Source organism: Chaetodon trifascialis, chromosome 10 (genome assembly GCF_039877785.1).
Source record: "Chaetodon trifascialis isolate fChaTrf1 chromosome 10, fChaTrf1.hap1, whole genome shotgun sequence".
NCBI classification, from domain to species: domain Eukaryota; kingdom Metazoa; phylum Chordata; class Actinopteri; order Chaetodontiformes; family Chaetodontidae; genus Chaetodon; species Chaetodon trifascialis.
In genome coordinates, this window is record NC_092065.1 from 3,946,302 (window position 1) to 3,961,196 (window position 14,895).

General features: G+C 39.9%; 1 long non-coding RNA gene across 4 annotated transcripts in view; it reads left to right on the plus strand.

Annotated features, from left to right (window-relative positions):
* The window catches only part of LOC139337196 (uncharacterized), a 54,910-nt gene that overhangs the window by 18,228 nt on the left and 21,787 nt on the right, over positions 1-14,895 (plus strand). For all 4 annotated transcript variants that reach the window (XR_011602524.1, XR_011602523.1, XR_011602521.1 and 1 more), the window contains one exon: positions 13,030-13,119. This is a non-coding gene — a long non-coding RNA (uncharacterized lncRNA). The remainder of the gene's footprint in view (positions 1-13,029; positions 13,120-14,895) is intronic.

Here is a 14,895-nt window from a genome sequence, read left to right on the forward strand (position 1 = left end):
GACATGTTTTTTGCTTCAGTGAGTTTTATTCTCTCAAATTTTTATTTTTGTTTGATACTGCAGAAATTTTGTTTGATTATTTTGACACAAATCTGATTCCATACTACAGGACTACATCTGGAAAGCTCTGCAGGGCCTTAGCCTGGAAAACATCCACCATGGATGGATCAAGCCTGAGCCTGTATAAAACGCACCTGCTCTGTCTACTAGATCTGAACACGAATGACATATTTTAACACCACATTTCAAAGCGCTCATTGTCAGCTTCAAGCCATGGCCAATCTCAGAGCCGCTTTTCAGAGAAAAGTCTTCTGCTCAGGTTTGTTTTGACATTTCTTTGTAGGTGGCAGAAAAAGTAACGGCTTGTTTGTGAACACAGCTGTTTAGAACTGTTCCAGCCTGGTGTGAATATATCACCAGGTACAACTGTACAACTATCTTCACACACACTGATTTTAATGTATGGTTTATGGGACAATTGAAAACTGTTTTTCAGTTTCAAAAGACCAGCAAAAACCAAGGAAGCGCCACATCCACCCAATTGATCATGAATGAGATTTTGTTGAAACCCTACTTTCCCATTTTTCAGCCAGCTGGACTGACCCGGTCCGCTCACACTGCAGCCTTTGTTGCGGCTAACTCCCACTGTTGGCCTTAGCATGGTATAGACTGCAATGTGTAGACAGAGTTTTACAAGCAGGTGGTAAAATATGCTGAGGTTCAAGCTGTTATATCAAGATTATCATCCCTGGAAACATGACAGGTGCCCCAAAATGACATATGTTTACATTCAAGTGAAAAAGCCCTGTAACAGCCATAATTGTCATAATTTGAGCCAAGAAGGACGTCAGGTGATGCTGTTACAGAGCGATGGATGGGTCAAGAAAACACTTCATCATTGGAGACCACTATATGTTTCACACTTCCATCCACAGCCGACATTATTTTTTTATAGCATGACCACAATCATTCCCTAACTCTAACCATTTTTTATGTATCGTTTTCACATCATTAAAGAGATTTTTCAGCAGTGGTTTAAAACAGTCTTGGAAGATGCAGATAAAATAGTCGATGCCGTCAGATCAGAAAACACATCAAGGGCTTGGGCAAACTCCTAAAGAGTCGTCAACCAGGAGGAGTCCCTACTGCTACAGCAGCAAGGATGATCTCTCGCTGGCTTCCCACGTATGAGCTCTGGTTCTTGTGTTTGTCCCCAGCAGAAGAAGCCAGAAACACTGCTGCTGTTGCAGTGATGCAGTGATTTTAAGGCTTACTTGGCTTTACATTAGATATCAAACCTATATATGAAGAGATTAACCTACGATGGCAAATGCTCACTTGTTGTGCCTAATGAGTTGTTAAAATGAACTTCCTCTGGTAAAAGAAATTACAAAGACACACATACATACAATGGATTTAAATAATCGCCATAAGGATTATTCTTTGAAATGAAGTTTTGCACTCCTTCAAAACTCAACTGTCCCAAGACTGTTGAGATGCATCAAGATGCTTCAGGAAAATAGGAAAGTAGACCTAGTTGTACCACAAACTGATTGGTTTCTTCAGTTAGAGTCCTTTAGAGTCTTTATAGCTAAGTTTCAACAAAAATTTTTACCTCATCATCTTCACTGATTTTTGTAAATATCTGCTTATCCTGAATCTGATACAGCAACACATTTCAAAGACTGGGAAAGATGTGGAATGCTCCAAAAACACCTGTTTGGATCATTCCACAGATAAACATGTTGACTGGTAACAGGTGATAGCATCATGAATGGGTATGAAAGGGGCATCCTGGAAAGGCTCAGTTGCTCACAAGCGAGGATGGAGTGAGGTTCACCACTTTGTGAACACGTGATTTGATAAAGGAGATTAACACATGAGCTCAGTAAGACTTCATAAAACTGTTGTTGTTAAACACAGTTTGTTTGCACATGATTCATTCTGTTTTTATTTATGCTTAAACAGTGTCCAAACTTTTTTGGAATCAAGGTTCTTCTTCTAGCTTCAAAATCAGTTTAAAACTTCATGTCATTTGCTATTATGGAGGGTTGTGTAATTTCTTAGACTATATGCAGCTCATGTATGTTAAGCACATTTGTATGTATATTAATTCATGTTGTTGTATACATTGCCTAGTTATATAACTGAGGCAGCAATTATATTTACTATGACAATGGAATTGGGGAAAAACAAGTTAATACTACAAAAACTCACCTTTGCCTTTAACCTGGCCTCACTGGCGGTTTTTGCAGCCTCTCAGCCAATTTATGTTGGAAGCAGTCAGCAAGCAAGAGCTGGCTGACTGGCTGATTAGCTTAGAAAATGAGTGATTTCAGCCATTTACTGTGGTTTCTCCTTTCTCCATCAATGCACAAACTGATATCTCGGAGCTGCGACAGAAAACTGAAAGTAGTGCATGAACTAAGTCTAAAACCAATAAGTCAACAAGAATTTCCACACAGGACATGAACCCCAGTCTCCCAGGTTAAAAGCATATGCTTGGTCTATTCATCCACCATGATCCCACCCACCTGATATGGACTTTGTCACTGCAGTCCTGGAGCAATGTTGATTATGATGTTGTAGGAACATCAACACACCAATAGCACATAAACTGCATGGGATACGCCCACCAGTGCAACACAATGCTGCTTTCCACCATTGTTTTGGAGACTGCAAGTTGGCTTTGGTTTCATCGCTGCGGAACAAACAGTACATACACACCAGTGGTTGCTGGCCGTCGTCTTTTTGGTGAGTTTGAGATCAAATTTAAAAAAAAAAACATATGTGAGGAAACTTGAGGTGGTGACTGGGATTTGTTGGTGTGATTTTTTTGGGTTGCCTCTGTGTGTTGGGGCTCTAACAGTCGTGAATGCCACATCTGGACCTACTCCTGATTGGCTCCCTCACTGAGCTCATAATTGGGCACTCAGCAGGTTTATGTCCTTTGAATTAGTCTATACTTAAAATTTACTCAGTTTGTAACAAAACAAAAAATCTCCATACAATCCAAATCAAGTGAAAACTGAATGGAGTGGCACCTTTAAGACGAAGAAGAAGATGTGAAAATCAGGCTGCACGGTGGCACAGCAGGTAGTGCGCGTGCCACACAGCAAGAAGGTTGCCGGTTCGATCCCCAGGTCAGGCGGGGCCTTTCTGTGTGAAGTTTGCATGTTCTTCCCGTGCATGCGTGGGTTCTCTCCGGGTACTCCGGCTTCCTCCCACAGACCAAAAACATGCTCATTAGGTTAATTGATGACTCTAAATTGTCCGTAGGTGTGAGTGTGAATGCTTGTTTGTCCTTGTCCTTGGCGACCGGTTCAGGGTGTGCCCAGCCTCTCACCCATTGTAGCTGGGATAGGCTCCAGCCCCCTGCAACCCCGAAAGGGATAGGCGGTTTAGATAATGGATGGATGTGAAAATCACTTGTTGGTGCGTGTGTGTCAAGCATTCATTTCAGTTTAATTTTTCAGACTGAAGCAGGTGGAGTTATTTTCTTTCTTTAACTGTGTGGATGGAGCTTAAAGTTTTATTCTGGAGAGAAAAACACAGAAACTGCAGAAGATGGAGAATTGCCTAAACAGGTTTTTGGAAAACTGACCTAAAAATGTTTCCACGCATGCAGAAAATGGCATGACTGACATGGAGGATGGAAAATGTTTTTTAGAAAGAGGACGAACAAAACTGCATTCCATTCCAGGTTCTGGTTTGAGATGTGCAAGCTGACAAATATAGATTGATCTGTCCAAAAGCACAGGAATAACTGAGTAACAAATGAGTTCTTTATACAAGTGGTATTTCCCTATTAAATCAGAAAATGAGTACTTTGAAAACTGGAGGAGGACAAGCTCTGGAGTGGAGGGTTTTAGTCAGAGATTGACATTTTTTCATGAGTCTGACATTAACCAAACCTAGGACGAATTGAGATTTTAGTCAGTCACATGAAGTAGCTGATGAGTTTTCTTTTTTTTCTGCTGGGAGTATAACAACATCAACTACTTTTGTCCCCAAAAATATTTAAAATATACACAGCTTTGATGTAAAGTTAGGGCATAGAGGGTCCAGATCCCATTCACATCATTTTCCTCATGCAGACACGACTGAATCAGTTTTATTGTCCAACGTAAAAGCTAAGACTCTTCTAACATTAGGGAATGTGTTTTAGTGATCTTTGTGATGTGTTGCACTCACTAAGAGGACAAGAGCAATCATTACTGTGTTCTCCTTAAATTGAAATGTAGTAATTGCTTAAAAAAAGTGGTGGAATATCTCTTTAATGACAGCACAGTGAATCGCTAACTCAAAAATTACACATTTAGATCTGAAAGCATATATTGTCTTGCAGTGGACACACACATATCGAATATGACTCATCCTTTGTAGGAGTAATATAATTTGTATTTTCTATGATTTTTGGGTATCAATCAGGTCTGTGTCCGCAAACAGCGACACCCACTAAAATTGGGATAACACAGTTTTTTCTGTGTTGTGTTCTGTGTTCATCTTTTGTTTCTGGCTGCCGTGTGTCTGTTTAATGTAAAGACTTTGTTATGAATCACAGTAAGAAGCATAAAAGTGGTGTAAGTTTGACTTTAATGAAAAGCTCTATGGGCAAAACACAGAAAGGAATGTTTTTCTGTACATTCAGATTCTGAAAATCTAAGGACAGATGTCACGGTGTCCTGTTTGTCGTGTGAAGATCATTGACTGGATATTATGGTCTGTCTCTGTCTTGGCTTCATGTTGTCAGTATGTGTTGTGTGTAAACGTATTTTTTTTACGTGACTGTGGAGACATGAAGAAATGTTGAATGTGAACGTGTTTGGGTTGATTTGTTTAATTTTTTTAAAATGCTTGTGTGTGGCTGCATATGTGTGTGTGTTAAGAAAAGTCTTTTGGAGTTTCTGGAGGTCTTGATCTCTTGGTGTTGAGAACCGGTACTCTCCCTGTCAGCATTTGAATGGGAAGGAGAAGGTGTGATATTGTGTGTGTGTGTGTGTGTGTGTGTGTGTGTGTGTGTGTGTGTGTGTGTGTGTGTGTGTTTGGAAGGGGGGTATCGTCACCACCACTCCTGGTCGTGACTCACAGTGCACAATGCTTTTCGCTCCTCTCCCGAGCCCTTTATTTATTTTTAGCTGAGCAACATTTTATACGCCCGAACTGTGGGCCTGCACACACAATGACACACACACACACACACACACACACGATGCAAGACATAATTCCGTTTATCCACACTCTTATTTCTTTGATACTGTCTTTGTCCGTCAGTCATAGAGGTCAATCAGTCACAGTGTGTGTGTGAGTGCGTGTGTGTGCGTGTGTGTATACATTGTCATTTCACCACAAAAACAGACACTAGAGTTTGCTCACAATGGATAATATTTGCTGTTGAATTCTCTGTATTCCTGCAGTATTGACTGAAAATTATCATGTTGTTGAGGCATTTGTGTTTGTGCTCGTATCTTAAGACTTAAAGACATAAAGTGTTTTGCTCAGTTTGAAGAAGAAAAAACTCAAAATAAGTTACCTGACACACGTTTGAGGACTTGAGACTCCCAACAGGCATCATTTTGGTAATTTGCAGGTTAAAAGACATCTAGATGTCTAATTTGGTTCGAAAAGAAACACAGTTACAAAGTGCTTCATGGTGAAATACAGACTTTTAGCTGCAGTCAAATCAGCTTGTATGGGAAAAGATATTTCAGCAATATTTGGGTTTTTTTAATTTAGGAATTTACTGCTGAGTTGGCTGCACACTGTGGTCATACTTTTGCCATTAACTACCACAAATTTGTTATTTTCAGCTTTGCACCTGTTTTCAGTCATTAAAATCAAGCATGTTTGATCTGAGCTGTACTGAGACGATATACAGATGAATAGAGGATAACATGTGCTGCACAGACCAGTTCAGACGCCCCACTGCTTGAAAATCATCATATTCGTTGTCATGGTCAAACAGTCCTTGTAATCAGGCAAATCATTTACTTTAACATAAAGGCAGATGGGCTGCACGGTGGCGCAGCAGGTAGTGCGTGTGCCTCACAGCAAGAAGGTTGCCGGTTTGATCCCCGGGTCAGCCGTGCATGCCTGGGTTCTCTCCGGGTACTCCGGCTTCCTCCCACAGACCAAAAACATGCTCATTAGGTTAACTGATGACTCTAAATTGTCCGTAGGTGTGAGTGTGAATGTTTGTTTGTCCTTGCATGTGGCCCTGCAATCGGCTGGCGACCGGTTCAGGGTGTACCCCGCCTCTCGCCCATTGTAGCTGGGATAGGCTCCAGCCCCCCGCAACCCCGAAAGGGATAGGCGGTATAGATGATGGATGGATGGATGGATGGATGGATGGATGGATAAAAGGCAGATAGAGGAACATCAGGACTGTTTAATCTTTCACAGCTGTTTTTAGCAGCAGCATTTTGGTTAAATTTTGGGCCTCTGTAAACTACACTGCTTTGGATACAAGGAGGACCTTAAAATCAATTTTGAATGTTTCAGGAAGCAAGCGCAAAGCATCTAAAACTGGACTAATGTATTCTCTCCTCTTGGTTCTGGTTTTGAATGAACTGAAGTCTCCCAGTGTGTTTTTTCAGGAGGCTAGTAAATAGTGCGTCACATTAATCGAATCCGTTTGAAGTAAAGGCATGAATCAATTTTACAACATCTTTTTGATTTATAAATGGTCACACTTTAGCCCTGGGGAAAAAATGAAGTTTTTGTCACCTTGTTGATGTGGAACTTGACACTTACATCCAAAGTTATTGCTCATCCATTGATTTCTTGCTGAAAGACATTTAGTGATGGAGTCTATAGCTGTAGCATCATTTGGTTCAGCGGAGATGTACAGCTGTGTGTCATCTGTGTAACTATTGAAACGTATGCTGTGATCTCCAATGACATCACCAAGTGGCAGCATGTATAGTGAGAACAGTAATGGGCTGAGGAAGCTGCCTTGTGCAACCCCAAAACATGATCTCCAAGAAAGAAAAAAGACTATCTCCTTTTGATGTAAGTTTGAAACCAGTTCAACACACAGTCTGAAAAATCAACCAACTGTTCAAGACGATTGATTAAGATATCCTGGTAAATAGTATCAAACGCTGCACTTAGATCTAAGTGGACAAGAACTGAGACCTTATTTTCATCAGCATTCAGTCTGCGTGCCTCAAATTTGGCAAAAAAAATAATGTGAACAAACCAGTTCTTCTATTCAACAAATGAGGGAAACATAAAATTTGTCATAAATAAGAGTTTAGATAATTGAATTACATAAAAACAGTCAGGAAAATGGGGGTATCACACTTCCTTAGATAGCAAGTGTAGAATAGGGTTCAAGTTGTATAAAAACCTTGTAAAGATTTAGAAAATCATTGGTAATTGGGAAACCGGATAAAGTTCTTAGCAACTTTGCAGCAACAGAAGTCAGCAGTCAGAAGCATCAACTTTGTCAGAAATAAGAGCAACTGTTAGTTTACAGTGCAGCCAAGCCAAACCACGTTTTCATAAAGACATCATTCAAAGATAAAATGCGACAGTGATGTGCCTTCATGCTCTGCACAGTAAAGTTACCTTACTGAGGAATTGGAGGTGTGCAACTAGGGATGGGTATCCGATTCTGCTTATCGATTCCGGTTCCTAACGATTCCTTATTTCGATTCCAAAAAACTGTTACTATACAAGTTTTCTAGCATCATATCTTTTATTTTATTGTACAAACTTAAACCTCGTCCAATTCCAACCTAAATCACATTGTTTTTTTGTTAGGAAATCAGTAATACAGTGTGGCAGTGGCAAAAATACACAATTGCAAGAGTTGAAAATATTTTAAATGAATAGAGAATGCCTGTATTGTGTTTATTCTATTTTATACCATGGTCTGGGTGAATATTCGATTCTGATTGGCTGCAGGGTGTCCGTTGAAAAGTGTTGTAGGACACCTATAAAAAAGTTCCTGTCAAATAGCCTGATTGTTCTAAATTATTGCTCTGGTTCAAATGCTAGTTGGTAACCGTGGCAACAGAAACTCAAGAACATACGTTACCATAAGTTATTTCACAGTTTATTTATCACAATGGCAAGACATTCATGAGCAACGGCAATGTTGCATTTAGTTTTAAATAGTTCGTCGCCTGTTTTTCTGTCTGGCTTACTTACTTACTTGCTTGATACAGAGTGAATGGTGGATAATATTTCTTGCAATAAAAATGATTTAGGAAACTATCTGTGGACTTTGATTCTTTGAAGCAAAATTTTGCATCAACCTCTGGACACACACAAGCGGTAAGAGGTGCACTTGCCCTCTGAAATGATATTTTGTATCACATAACATAATGTTAAGCAATCATCTCACTTCTCTCCACTGATTAGGTCTAATATAACAGCTGTGGCGGAAGCAACCTCCGCATCGTCCATTCATTTCTAATAATGGACACCTTGTCGGCATTATCCCTTACTTATAGATTTGTTTTGATTTAATTCTGAACAAGGTCATTCGTTTTATAGTTCATATGTCATTGAAGTTTGCAGGGAAACATAGCCTACACAATATGAAATACGGTATTTTTGCCACAGGAATTAGGATGGAAATGGGCAACATTACATAATTTAACTTACCTGAATGATGGAGACTCGACGACTGAGAAAGGATGTAGTCCTTTGACTACAAACTTTGTTACCGCACGGTGACACTCCTCAGTTTTCTCTTTTGTCAGCCTCTTTTTCGCCAACGTGAACAGTGTCTCTGTTGGGGTTGCTGGCTAGGTGCTAATGCTGCTTGTAGCAACATTAGCACTGGCTGTGTCAGGTGTTGACGACCGCAGTACATCAAACACTGTACAGTCTTTCAGGTCGATGCCATGCAGTCGTAAATGTTTCGTCAAATTTGACGTGCAACCTGTCTTGCAGCTAATTAGCTTATGACATATGTTGCACTTTCCTTTTTCATCTCTTTTCCATGGTCCATAGTTAGCCCAGTTAGCCACAGCTTTTTCCTCTTGTTTCTCCATTTTTTTTTTTTTTTTTTGGTCTCCGGCGTGTTGAAGTCAGCGTGAATGCGTGACATAGTCACGTAGCAGACAGGTCCTGACTCCTGGCAGACAGGTCCTGGCAGACACGCAGCCATTGTAAAATAAGGTTACAAGTGCATCCAAGAACCGATAAGCAGAACCGAAAGTAAATATTTTTAATGGGTACCCGGTACCCGCCATTTTGATCCGGTTCCTACTTGGAACCAAATATTCTATTTACATGAACAGAACCAAAAGCAAAACTAGTAGAGCACACTCAGAAAAGTGCAGATATCCGCCAGGTGTGTGTGGGGGCAGGTGGGTGCAGCGGTCATTGACCACTTGTAGCTCCTACTGGTCAGTTAACAGGAGTGAGGACTCAGCAACCAGTGGCTTACAAAACAGAGCAGCCATGCAACCATGAGAGGTCCTTGAGCATACAGTCATAAATGTATAAACAGTATTTATATATGACCTTCATTCAACTATGACCAAGACAAGACAACATCAGATCACAATAACAACCATAAGTACAACAAAATGTGTACCAAAAATATCAGGCTGATGGGTCCAGTAGTGTGAGAGATTAGCTGAGGACATATGCTTGCATGGGCACCTGAACACACACACGGGCACCTGAACACACACACATGACCAAATGCACAATCCCCTGCAGGCAGATGAGTAAAATAATATTAATTAAAAACTAAAGCAAGTGCAAATCTGACGAGCTGTAAAGAGGAAACAGCGAGGCAGATGTCAGTGTGTTAAAAGTGAGCTGGATTACACTTCCTGTAAAACTTCGTGAAGAAGTATATACAAAATGTAAATATTTTGACCAGCTATTGCAGAAAAAGGCAGACAGTAGGTAATATCAAAAATGTGTTTGATAGCATGAAAATCTTCAGGATTCTAACTTTGATGTGGTGACATGCACTGGTACCATCTGCAGCTCTCACCTGATCCATTTGTCTTGATCACCATTGTCCCTGCTCTCTATCATTTCTTGCTGGTTTCTTTCATTTTGCTTTTCTCGCCTCAGTTTTTGGTTTATTTTTCCCACCATCCCCTGTCTTTTCTCCCCCGTTTCTCTTTGCCTCTGTCTCAAAGTTTCCGTCTCACTTGTGATTCCCTCCCCTGTCTCTCTCCCTCCCCCTCACTCCGTCTTTATCCTCCTCTCTCATTCACTCCGTCTCTCTGGGGCCTGAGGTGAGGATTGACAGAGGGGAAATCCTGACTGACTGACTGACTGAAACCCGGCTGATGAGTTCTCCTCTTCCTCCTCCTTCTTCTTTACCTTCTCCTGCTTCAGTTTCTCCTCTTTCTTCTACCAACCTTCAGCACCTTCTTTACTCTCCTCCTTTTGCCTCTCCTTATCCTCCCCTCTTCATGCTGTATGATTAATGTACATCCACACTTCCCCTGCAGAGGGTCCCTCTCTTAGATACACTGGCCTCCACCTTCATGTGCTAATAAAACATTTTTTTCTTTTACATTTTGTGTCAATCAAAAGACACAAAACCAGACACAACTTAAAAAAGAGATAAAAAGGTTTAAAATGTGTAAAAACTTTTTCAAGCTCCTTTTCTGGAGATCTTTGACTTCACAGTAAAGACATTCCTTAAATTATGCTGCTTTGCTTCTCGTCAGATTACGGAAGCTGAGAATGGCTGTGCTCGCAGTTATTTTTTTAATGCTGTTATCTCGAGAAGTTAATTATTTGGTTATCTCTAAAAAACAAGCTCTCTTATCTCGAGATAATGAGATGATCAACCCATTATCATGAGAAAACAAAAGGTTGTTCCCTCTTATTACTCATAATGTTTATCAGAGTTCAGGAGTGCCGTGCCAGCATGCACAGATGGCGTCTTGACAACTGATTTAAGATGAAAATGTCAGATCAAGGAGTATCCATTACTGATCAGCGCATCAGACTGTACTTCAATCAAGGTCCAAAACTTTCTTTCTGTTAGAGATAACAGGCGAGTGCATGTAACTGTACTGTTCAGCTACGAATGAGTTGTGGTTGTGGCCGTGTTCCAGGGCAAAAACTGCTAAAAATGTTAACTCTATGTAGTAAGTATGCAAAAGATGGCAATGTGATTGGTCTACACACGGTAGATTTGTACTTCCGTTTCCTCTGATAGTCGCAGGATATTTAAGATGGCTGAAAAGGGAAAGAAGTTGGGAAACAAACCCCATCTGCCTGTGTAAAAGTCCTGTGTTTCAGCCAACCATCCGCCCAGAAATCCTTCCTTGGTTACTCTTTATACTACATTCATTCTTTGTTTACTGGTACTTACAGTTCATACCTATGTACGTATTTGTTTTTACCCAAGTCATGATCTTTTCCTAAAGCTAACCAAGATGTTTTGTTGCCTGAACCTCACCAAATTGCAACCGTTTCAACTGTAATGCTATAATACTGTAATGCACCGTGTAACAAAGTTAACATATGTAAGCTCATGAAACACCGTGATACACGGCCACAAACAATGCACCAATGAAAGAGCTGCATTCTTATCATGTTCTCAGTATTGTTCTCTTGGCAACAGGCGTCCATCTTTAATGTTGAAGTCAGGTGTGATCAAATGAATCAGACGCTCGTTCTCCAGCTCTCCATAATTATCCCAAAATCTCAAGAAATCTTCCTTTTGTTTTCTCGGGATAACGAGATAAATTACCCCATTATGGCAAGAAAACAAACATTGTTATCTCAAGATAATAAAATGATCTTGAGTTAACAGGATTAAAAATAATAATAATCAAGCATGGCCATTTTTGGCTTCCGTGTCAGATCAGACATGACTGCTTCCAGAAAAACTGCAGGTTGTCTGAGTTTTCTGTTCACTCTCAGGGCAGATGTAGCAGGTGACTGAACCTCAAGTGTTAAATTTTAATAGTGTGTATGTGTTCAGGACAAAAATGTTATATCTGATAAATCTGAAATCAGAGTCCAGCAGCCCTGGTTTGAACCTTGTTTTTCATGTTGTGGAAATTTAGTGTTTTGTTTGTTTGTTTGTTTGTTTGTTTGTTTGTTTGTTTGTTGTGTTGTTTCCTGGCCAGTCCCTTCTAGGTTTATTTTTCCTGACAGCTTTTAAAGTTTGTTTTTTTAATCTTGCAAATGAAAGTTTCTTAGATTAAAGCAGAAACTTGATTTCATGATACAGATTTCGAGTTCTAGCCAAAAATCCCAATTACATAGTGTTTCCCATCACTTGACTAGTCAGGCACTGAGGAGGTAAACGCAGGGCTGGTTGAGCAGGTTCGGGATTCAGGGTTGAATAGACCTAGTAAATCTTTGGTTCCTTAAATGTGAGACACATTTTTAAATCTGTGGGCTTCCTCTTATATGCCTGAAATGAAATCTGCTCAAGTAAATATGCTGCATAATTTTAGTTTTGTATTCTATAGTTCTTGAAACAAGTAAAAATGTTATTTATTGAAGCAGAATTTCAAAGATCAGACTGAAATGTGCTTAAACAAATGAACTTATTAATGACAGTTTTTTCACTTGTTGAAAGAAAATATTGCAAATTAATATAATATCATAATTTTTAGGTTGGTGAGTTGGTTCTGCTCCTCTTCAGCTTGTTTCATTCAGCAGACACATGAACAGTATATTTTACTGATGCACATGTTGTGATTTTGCTCCTCTTTGTGCTGCTGAAGCAGGTTGAGTCGGTTGAGCTGCGCACAGAACAACAGCCACTTAGCTGCTGACTTGAGCTTAATTTACTGTGTCCATGTCCTGTTTCTGCCCAAATGAACACTGCTGATTCTAAATAAGTGCACATGTGAAATGTTTCACTGCCTTTAATCGCACGTTCAATTCTTAATTGGTTCTGTCTTTAAATTTTACTATTGGAAGTCTTGATTTTGAAGCCAAAGAAATGAGAGAAGAAGACAACAAGTTGCGAGCATGAACCAGCTCAGTGTGTTTTAGTGGAATTAATGAAAGTTGATAAAAAGTGATTTCTCCTTTTTGATTTCTTTTTATTATTATTTCTTTTTTACATAGGTCTAGGTGCAAGCGAGGCCACAGCAGTGAAGTGACAGCAGCACTTGGTGGTCTGTGGACCGGCATGTGTTCTAACCATGATGGCTGCAGGTATGACAGTGATGACTGAATGGTCCCATAATCATTTATCTATAAAGTCACTGGAGAGATGCTGGGTGTGGGAAAATGTTGCATTTACTTCTGAGAGTAAGCCAGTGTTGCTCCTCACAGAAGCTTGGGAGCCTCCCGTAGGCAGTAAAATGATCACATGCCCTGTTAGATAGTCAGAACTGCTTCACTTAGATTTAAAAAAAAAAAAAAAAGACATTGTTTTCTGTCAGTTTTGCTGACTGGCATCACAGTACCCAAAAGTAATTCTATGGTACCCATGAGCCTCATCAGCCGTTGCTGTGGAGACGATGCCAGAAGAAGCCATGAATGAGAGTTGTAGCATCTTCAAAATGCTTCTTGTGGGATTGATCTGAAATTGATCAAGACCGAATGGACAGCATTGGGCAGTTTCTTTGAAGCTCAGGTTCTTAATTTCACCAGTCATTAGTGGTTTTAAGCACGCTGGTTTGCTTTTCTTAATGCAGCGCTCCATAGTTAACCTCACCTGATGTTTCTTCTCTTCTACTTTTTATCAGTTAATCAGATATTTTTCAGCTTCTAAAGCTAAAATGGCAAGTAATAAAATATTGTCTACACAAAAACATTAACCAGGTTTTCAGTCCTGGGACCTCAGACACTTGATGTAAAAATGTACAGTATAATCAAACAGGGACAGCTTAGTTAACAGACAGTTGCTTTGCATCATGACAGTGAATTGCATGCTGGCTGGTTTATCAGCTTATTAAAGCAGCATTAGTCATTTGTTTGATCTGAAATAAACTATAGTCATGTTAACCCGACAAATACCTCAAGATGCCTTGTGATTTACTACTCATATCTGTCAGAATCAAAAGAGCAAATAACACTTTACTGTTATAGGAGGTCGGGGTAGAAAGGAGACAGCTGTTCATTTCCTATTTTCCACCAATAGTCAGTGTAGATCTTCTTTAAACTGCAGCCATGATCTTTTACTCAGGCAGTGTTTATACCTAACCCAACCAGACCTTAAAGGAATTTTATATGACATTTTAGTAAATATGCTTATACTGCGTGCTTTCTGGTGACAATCCTGCTCTCATATCTCATATAAATATTAGGATACAGCTGATAGCTAGTTAGCTTCACTTAGCATAAAGGCTGCAACCAGGGGGAAACTGATAGCCTGGATCAATCCAAAGTTAACAAAAGCACCTCTGAAGCTGACTAATTCACACGCTATATCTAACTTTTTAACAAAACCTGTCGAATGTCAACTTGTCATTTTCACACTTTGGATTTTGAATTATGATTTGAATTTGAATTAGCCAAACGAGATATAATGTGTTGATTATTGAACTTCAGAGATTTTGTAACCTTTGGATGGAGCCACTTGTTTCAAGTTTCCAGTCTTGTCTCTGTGCTATGCTAAGCTAAATGGCTGCTGGTTGTAATTAAAGGTGCAGTCAGCTATTCTAATCCAACACACCTTTTGTTAAATTTAGCTAGTATCTCGTCATGGTCCGCAAGCTGGCTGTTCTTTTGGTCAGCTAGCCCAGTCTTTGGACATCCGCAAATTCAGGTGGTGTAGCTTCTGAAGGAGCACTGAAGGAAGGGGTGTACTTGTTTGGCTGTTGTGTTCAAAGAAATCGCGACCATGGCTCTGACATATCAGTATCTTAACTGTGCTGTGTATTAATAATTCTGCGACGCCATCCGTGGTGCTGAAGTAGCAGACAGATTTGTGATTGCATCTTTTTGTCTCAGTCCTGCCAGTCAATCTTGGATCTATTATACTGT